Below are 8,598 nucleotides of genomic sequence, written 5' to 3' on the forward strand. Positions count from 1 at the left end.
GGGGAGGAGGGGGCGGGAATGCCGAGCCGGTCCCCTCCTTAAAAAGCCTGCGCTCGGCCAGGTGTGGCAGTGACTCAGAACCACAGCTGCTGGTCCCCGAGCTGCCAGGAACGGGTCCTCATCCTTAAGGACAGGAGCCCACCCCGCGGGGCGCAGCCTGACTGGCATCTCCAGCAGTGTCCCCTGTTCCCATTGGCGGGGGCCGATCGGGAGGGGCTTTGGTCTCTAATCATCCTGGGATCTGATGACCCAGAGAGGACAGGGCTTCTCCTCCCCTCCAGCAGAGCCCAAGGACACCCTGGTCCAGCCCCGCTCGGGTGCCACCCGGCATGGTCTGACGGGGACCGTGGACGAGGCCAGGAGCACCCACGACCCCTGGACTCCCGTTCAGCTGCTGAACATGGGTGGGGTCTGCACTGGGGACTGCAGGAGGCCGAGAAAAGGGACCTGCTACCTCCTCGCGTCTGGCTCTCAGACTCGCCTGAGCGACTGAAAGGCAAATGTGACAGGACCCGGGACATCCTGCCTGTGGGGTCCAGATTCGAGCACTCAGAAATTCAGGCCATCTGTGACCGTCCCAAGGCGCCAGGGCTGAGTGTGAGCAGGGGGTGGGGTGGGGGTGGTGCTGTTTAAGCTCAGCTGTGGTCTGGGGAGCAGCAGGTGGGCACCCCCAGCCAGGAGCCCGTGGAAATGCAGCACCCCAGGCCCCACCCGAGGCCTGCCGGATCAGAACCAGCATTCACACCAGAGGCCAACACCTGTGTGGCCTCGCGTGAGTGACTTAATCTCTCTGGGTCTGAGTTTCCTTATCTGAAAGAACAGGAATACTTCCTTAATCCTCTTAGTAACCTCGAGAGGAAGAAAGATAACGTTTGTAAAATGTTCAGCACGGTGGCTATGTGCTCAATAAACAGCGGCCCAAGGTGCCTGTTATCCTATTAACTCACCCACTCAGCATCTCTCTATCCACTTTTCTTTGCAACCCCAGCATTGGGGTTTGGCACCCCAATCCCAAACACATCTGTCTCCATGGCACTCCTGCAGCAGCCCCCCAAGTGGAGGCCAGGCCTTCTATCTGGCCTCCTACAGGACGCCCCACACAGGAGCCAGGTGTGATTATGGGAAATGCAAATTCGCTCCTATCCGCACTCCACCCCACACCCGCCACAATTCCATCAGGTACAAGGTCAGCTCCTGAAGGAGGCCCAGGAGCCCTGCACTCGGCCGGCCGGGCTGCTTCTCCCCGCCTGGCTGTGCCTGCAGCCCCCGCCCTGCCTGCTGGACTCCCCTCAGCCTCAGCCTCGCGGCTGCTTCCCCAGCCTCCTGGACCATCCTCCTGGACGAGGCTGAACCCCCGTCATGGAGATTTACTGAAGTTGAACTCTGACAAGGATCGTGACTCATTAATTAGCATCCATTTTCCCCACCAGAACGGGCTCCCCGAGCGGTAGCTCGGCCACTCACCGCTGTCCCCAGCACTTAGCGGAGTTCCCGGCACACGGAGGCCTCCATAAATACATATTGATTAGATGCCTTAGGTTGGTGGCATCACAGGGGACCCTGGCTGCTCATGTCATGGGGGCTGTGGAGAAAGGGGGACAGAAGCCCTCCCTGCCCAGTGGCCTTAATGTACTCAGCAGGAATTTGACAGAGGCCCGCAGGGCAAGGTCCCCCCCCACCCCCGTCCCTGTCCCTGTCCCTGAGCCCTTCTTGGTGAGCTGCTGGGCCTGCAGCAGACAGGAGGAGGTCACCGGCCAGGAGCACACTTAGATGGTTCCCTGACTGCAAATGAGGGGTCTCCCCGCTTCCCCCTCTACCACAGGCTGGGTGTCAGCTGGGGACAGGGGGCCTAGGGGTGGGGTCAAAGGTGATGGATGGGGAGGACCTCGGCTCATGGACACGTGGGTTCCAACAGGCCTGATGGGAAAATGTCGTCTACAGCCCGCCTGGTGCAAGCGGATGTAGCATTCCCAACGGCTCTGCCTTCCTCACTGAGCCTTCTGGTCACCTGAGAGTTACCAGGGTGAGGGCTGTCACCCCCATTTTACAGGCAGGCATTTATGAAACGCCAAACACCCCACTGCGAATGTGTGCATTGGCGCATGCAGTTTTCACCACACCTCTGGGAGGCGCTGTTAGGGAGGAGGTTGGGCACAGCAATGGGCAGCGTGGCTTTGGACCCCAGTTCTCCCAGCTGTGTGTCCTTGGATAAGATACTTAACCTCTCTGTGCCTCGATTTTCTCATCTGTTTCAAAAGAGTGATACAGTAATGTTACACACAGCCAGATTTTTCATTCCTCCTCTCGTCTAATCTTCACATTCATCTTGTAAAATTAATGTCCTTACTCTCAGAATTCCAAGAGAGGAAACCGAGACACTGGTCCTGCTGTCACAGGAAGTGCTGGTGGCCAGGATGCCCCCTGCTTCTCACACAACGGGGCAACTGTACCCCCGCCTCCAAGGGGCTGCTCCTGGGGGCGCCCTCAGTCTGAAGACTTCCTTTTCTCTGTTACCCCCGCTGGACGTCCCCTGGGCACCTACAGCAGGTCCCACACTGGTGAGGTCCTCCAGGTGCTCACGTCCCCAGCTCCCCCTGCAGGGGCTGTTTGTCATTATGGAGATGGAACAGCTGGATCCTGGGGGTTAATAACGTGCCCAGGCGTTGGTGCAAGAGGGCACCTCCCGGCACCATGACGGCACCTCCCCCATGGCGGGAGCCCGTTCCCACCGCGGTCCCCAGGGTAAGATCGGAGCCTCCTGTTCCTAACACGTGTGGCCAAGCAGCTGGCGGCCAGGCCTGGGGAAGCCGGGGTCTGGCTGATTTGAGGGCTGTGTCCGTCACACCAGGCGCCTCCCTGTCACAACATGGGCCGGGCACCTCCGGGCAGTGGGGGGCACACGGAGAAGCAGGACGAGGACTGGCTGCTGCCCGGTGCCAGGCGGCCCATCCTGGAGCTGCTGCCAAGAAACCGCCGTGGCCCGCTCCCTGAAGGCTCCGGTGGCTGGAAGGAAGGGGCGCAGCTTCAAGGCTGCCCCAGCAGAGCCGCGGCCACGGAGGTGAGAGAGGCAGGAAGCTCTCGGCGGAGAGCCTGGACTGGGGTGGGCCAGCAGTGATCCACGCCCTGGGTCCAGCCTGATGGCCTGGTGGCATCTGTGTCAGCCAGGGGCACAGGTGACGTGTTTCAGGGCCCCTGGGGTTGGCACGAGGCCTGGGCTGAGGAAGGGAAAGGAGGCCAGGAGGTCAGGGCCTTGCTTGCTAGTTCCCAGGGTCCCCGCCTCTTGAGAAGCCTGGGGACAGAGGAACGGGCAGAAGCCCCGGAACTGCCTACGTCCTCGGGGTGCTCCCTGGACCCAAAGGAGGGCGGCAGGGTTCTCCTCAGAGAGTCCATCCTGGACCGAGGCGGAGGCCGGGAAGCCCTGGCACTCAGGAGGAGAAGGGCTCTGTTTGCTCCAATCAGAGAATCTCAAAGAAAGACCCAGAATGAGCCATCCCTGACTACGTCGGTCCCTGTGCCAGATGTGGTCAGACTTTATCTCAGCTAAGCCTCTTGGGCTATCTGGAAGCAAGTTTAAGCCCATCTTATAGAGGGACGGAGGCTCAGGAGGTTTGGTGACTCGAGGCTCACAGCCAGGAGAGGGGGGGACTGGACAAACCCAACCTCTTCCTCTTCCTGTCCCTTTTCCAACTCCCCCAGCACCTGGCCTCCACTCAGAAGACTCGCACTGAGCACCTACTATGCACCCTGAGCCCGGCCCAGCTGTGTACAGCAGGATACAGCACCGGCCGCGTCCCTGTCATGGCTTCTGCATCCCGGGGTGGACAGACAGGCAGACAGTAAGGAGCAGGCGGCTCTGAAAGGGGGTCAGCAATATCCAGCAAAGGGAAGGTAAAGGGGGGAGAGTGACTGAGCTCGGGAGGGCAGGGAAGGCCTCTGGGAGGACAGCGGAGCTGACACCTGAATTATTCATATCTGGGAAAAAAAATCCCGCTTTCCATTCAGACTCTGAGAAACGCCTCTCCTCCTGTTGTTCCTCTGAGGTCCGCGGGCAGATTCCAAAGAACATACTTAGTACATATTTTCTCTCCCTCTTTTTTTTTTGTCTAGAAAGACTTGCAAAACCCACAGAGGTCACCCGTCCACGGTGAGAGAGAGAGTGCCAAAGCAGTAAATGGCCAGATCCGCCACACACATGCCACACAAAATGACTCGGGCCCCTGGAGTCGCTCTCCTACGGAGCCGAGTCTGCATTCATCAGGCAGCTCGAGGAGTTCTCTCCCCATTTTTCTAGGAAAGAAATGGACGGAGGGCGCGCAGGGGCACGTGGCACTCTGGATTCCCACAAGGCTCGGCGCTTTCTCGCTCCCTCCAGGACTGGATTTCACGGGACGCTCGGGAAGTTTTCTTTGCCGGGGCTGAGCCCAGACGCTGCTTGAAAGGATGACGGCAACAGATCATAAAAGATCACCTGGTCCCCGGGGGAGAGTGAGACATCCCGCCATTTGATCTGGAAACTCGGAAACACAAGGACCAAAGGACAATTAACTATGAAAACAGAAAAGCTCTCCTCAGGATGGAGGAGGAAAGCCGGGAGGATTCAGTCGAGTTCCACGGATGCTTTGAATTGTTCAGAATCAAAATCAGAACCAAAGCTCACGCAGGCCTGCGGCTGCCTGGACGTTCAGGTCCCCTCTCCTCCACGCCCCCGACTCCCCGGAACTGCAGACAGCCTCTCGGGCCCTGCCTTCCAGGGCACCAGGATTTTCTCTTTCCAAGCCACCTCTAGATCTGGGGCTCCCTGCTGGGGCCTGAGAACCTGCTGCAGGAAATGACAGCTCCCGCCGCCGTGGGCCAAGCAGACCCTTCCAGAGAAGGGAGCCCTGGACGGACAGCCTGCGACAGGTGATGCCCCCAAACCTCCACCACCTCTCTCTCCTGCACTTGCTCTGGAGGCACCACTGTAGGGGACGATGGCTCCCTGGGCTCTCCCATAAATCCCAGAGACAGGCTCCTCGTGACACTTCCTGTAAAAGAGAGGGCCTCGGCAAGATTTCTCTCACGGACAGCTGTACCTTCTGTACCAAGGGGGAAACCGTCATGTTTTCCCAGTTCTGGGCACAGTGACGGAAAAGCGCCAGTGCATAAAACCATCCGTCAGGCCGGCCACGGTGGGGGTGGCATGCATCGGGGTCCCCTCGTCCCCTGGCTGCGGGCCTTCCTAATGAGGGTGGTCTCTGCTCCGCTGCGGACCTTAGGGGCTGCTCTTGCTGGAGGAAGAGACGCCTCTCGCTGCCACAGTGGACTTGGTGTTTCGCTTATGGACCCGAGAAGGACGTGAGTCACTGTCTGAGCCCGGATTTGACCTGACCGTGGGCCGGCCTGGGCCCACTTAAAATGAATGAAAAAAAAATGAGCCTCATTAGCTGGGATTCAACAGCTTCCCTCCCGCCTGGGAAGTCACTCGGTGAGAAAGGGGGTCAGGATGGAGGAGATGCAAAATGATGAAGAATGTAGATGCGAAAATGTTTCCCGAGAGAGAGGAGGAGCTGTGGCTATTTAAACCATGAAAAGTTTAAACCCTCTTGAGGTCAGAGAAAGAACCAGAGAAAAATCAGAGGCCCATTTCCTCTCTTCCCATGAAGCCAGCAAACGCTTAAAATGTGAAGCATCTCTAACAGCCATTTGATTAGGGTGCTTTTTCCCCCCTCATCCAGGCTATGATAATTAGCAAATGCCTGGGAGATGAGATTTAAATATGCCAATCAGTCCATCTCAAGAGTGTAGGGGAACAATGCGGGCTGTAATCACCTGTAAGCGATGACCCCTCTGGTGGGGTCGCAGACATTCTGGAGAGCGGAAGCCCAGCCGATGACCTCCCCGCAGGGTTGGAGCAGCTGTTTCTCCACTTTAAAAAAATCAAACAGCAATGCCAGGAATTATCTGAAAATTCCACCGGTGTGACCTTTAAAGGGAATGATTTTGAGTACTTCTGGTGATAACTCTGCCGCCATTTCTTCCTTAATGGGGCATTTTCAAAATCAGCAGGATGAAGGCGATAACCTGGCTTCACAGCGGTGCCAACAGACTGTACCTGCAATATCCAGCTAATGCCCCACTTTCTCCGTCAGCCATCATTTCTTGGGTTGGAAATTGTCAAAAACCTACAGATTCACAATCTCTCACAGGCGGCAGGGGTATGCAGAAAGGGCCCCCCGGTCGAGACTGGTCCATAATGGGACAGAATGTCATCCCAAGGGACTGCAGAGTGCGGCTCGCCATTTCCAAGAGTTCTTCTGCGTCGCTACTGGGGATGGGCATCTAGCCAAGAAGGACATCGGTTAAAACCAAGCCTTATTGAAGACTTAGGCTGGTACCAAACCGGGTCCGTTCTTCACCCCACTGGCTGGGCTTTCCGGATTTTTGCACCATGGCTGGGAGAGAGGGAGGTTACTTCTTGCGCCCGTGCTACAGAAACATGTGTGTCTTGGACATAAAAAGATGTTACTAGGCAACACGAATGAATCACATTGATAATCCATTCCATAGTAATAGCTTTTATAATTAAAAATGACCGAAAACACAATAGATCCCAACACAGAGGGGGATCATGGGGAGACGGGGCCATCTCTGTGCCTTCCACAGCCACTCTCCCACTGTCCCCCCGTGGGCCCTGCACCTTCACGGGAGGGAGTGGAGAGGTCTGTAACTAACCACCTTCCAGGGTCAGTGGCCGGAGCTCTCACAGGGCCAGCACTTCCTTGACTAAGTTCTCACAGATGACACAAAGCCCCAGCCTTGCCCCGAGGGCCTCTCACAGCTGAGCCATCCGCATGCTCCACGGCGTTGTCTACATCACAGATTCTCTTGAGAAGCACTGGCTGGAGTCTGGGTGGCCAGCTCGTCCAATCACGAGGTCAGTGTCTCCTCAGGTGAGGGCCTTGGGTCACGCTGCCCCTGCCCCGAGAGCCTTTACCTTTTCTTGGGACTGAAAGATGTGTTTGTGATCTCAGTTCCGTGTATCAGGTACCTCCGGGCTGATCCCGTTTCCAGAATCCCATTCCTTCCCTTATCCGTAGCCAGGGCCAAGAAATCACCCCTGTATGCCCAGGAACAGTTCAGAGGTCCCATGCACTGCCCTTGAACTTGGACCACCATCGGCGGCCAAGCCGTAAAAAATGCCAGCCAGGGCCTTAATTCCTAATTAGCTGTTGGCGAGACAAATGACCTGCCAATGGTAGCTGCGCCTACCTCGACCACACAGGAGAACAAGGCTCAACGCGGGGATACGTGGAAAGAGAACTCTCCCGGGAGGAAATGTTTTGCAAATTCTATTTCCTTGACAACTGTTTTCCAAGCAAATTCTGGTACTGTAGGTTGTTTCCCCCCAATGGTTCTGAACAATTCTGGTATCAAAAAAATCAACACTGTTAAATGCCCTAGCGTGAAAAACAGGGATTAAAATAGAAGCAAAAAAGAAAATGAAGCTTTCAGAGTTGAAAACTAAAAGCTCAGGATCTGCCACCTTCTGAGGGGACGTAGGAGTGGGCAGTAAGGAGCAGGACATGGGCCCCGACAAGGGGTGCTGATCGCTGACCCTGGAGGTGGCGAGGACAATGGGCTGCCTGGCTGGGTCCCTTGCTGCAGAGCTGGAGGCGTAACCTAGTTCTCTGAGGGAGCAGAGGCCCTTGATCACCCCTTTCTGGGGGTTTGAAGAAGATCCAAGAACCACCCAATCAGCCACCGGACTCAATTACATTCCTTTTTTTTTTAATATTTTATTTATTTATTTATTTTTAAGTTTTCGGTGGACACAACATCTTTGTTTGTATGTGGTGCTGAGGATCGAACCCGGGCCGCGCGCATGCCAGGCGAGCGCGCTACCGCTGAGCCCCAGCCCCAGCCCGGTGGGATCATTTGTTAAATCAGGGTTCTTGACTTGGAGTTGACGGGTGGGCTTCAGGGAGCCGTGAACTGCTTGAAACCTAAACGAGGTGCGTGCTTACTCGCGTGCCTGTGTGAGCGCGCCTGTGCTAAGTGACAGGGAGACGGGAGTCTGTGACCCAAGACAATGTTGAGACTCACATGAAAGCTCTACTGCAGAGGCCTCTCTATAGAGGAGGGTCAGAAGGGGGGACAGAAGGCAGCACCCTGGAGGCCATGCCTGGGCTGGGCCTGGACAAATGCAAAGGGGTTTGGCTTTACCTGCTGGATGCCAAAGAAGAAGGCTGCCTCCTCCTGGTGACGGCCTCTTCCTCCAATGCCCTGAGACCTGCCCTCCCCACTCACCGCCCCACTCCCCAGGCTCACCCCTGATTTTATTGACTTATTCCACAAGTCTTTCCTGGGGCTTCCTCGTGCCAGGCCCTGTGCACAAGACAGAGGTGGGTCCCTGCCCTCCTGGGCTGACATTCCGGACAGACGTCCATCACCCATACACACAGTGATCACAAACTGCAAAACAGGAGAACACAGAAAGGGGGGCAGAGCTCCCTGTGGGGCCCCAAGATTCCAGGGAGACAGGAAGGCTTCCGGAACATTCGAACCCTGGCTAGCCATGTGGATCATAAACCACCCGGCAAGTCTGAAAATTCCTCTAGG

At 56.7% G+C, this 8,598-nt stretch overlaps 1 protein-coding gene across 2 annotated transcripts in view; it reads right to left on the minus strand.

The window, feature by feature from the left end:
- The window catches only part of Man1c1 (mannosidase alpha class 1C member 1), a 112,787-nt gene that overhangs the window by 74,962 nt on the left and 29,227 nt on the right, over positions 1–8,598 (minus strand). The gene's annotated exons all lie outside the window — the stretch shown is intronic.

Source organism: Marmota monax, unplaced genomic scaffold (genome assembly GCF_021218885.2).
Source record: "Marmota monax isolate L192 unplaced genomic scaffold, Marmota_monax_Labrador192_F-V1.1 WCK01_AAM20220418_F8-fsc00008, whole genome shotgun sequence".
Taxonomy (NCBI): Eukaryota; Metazoa; Chordata; class Mammalia; order Rodentia; family Sciuridae; genus Marmota; species Marmota monax.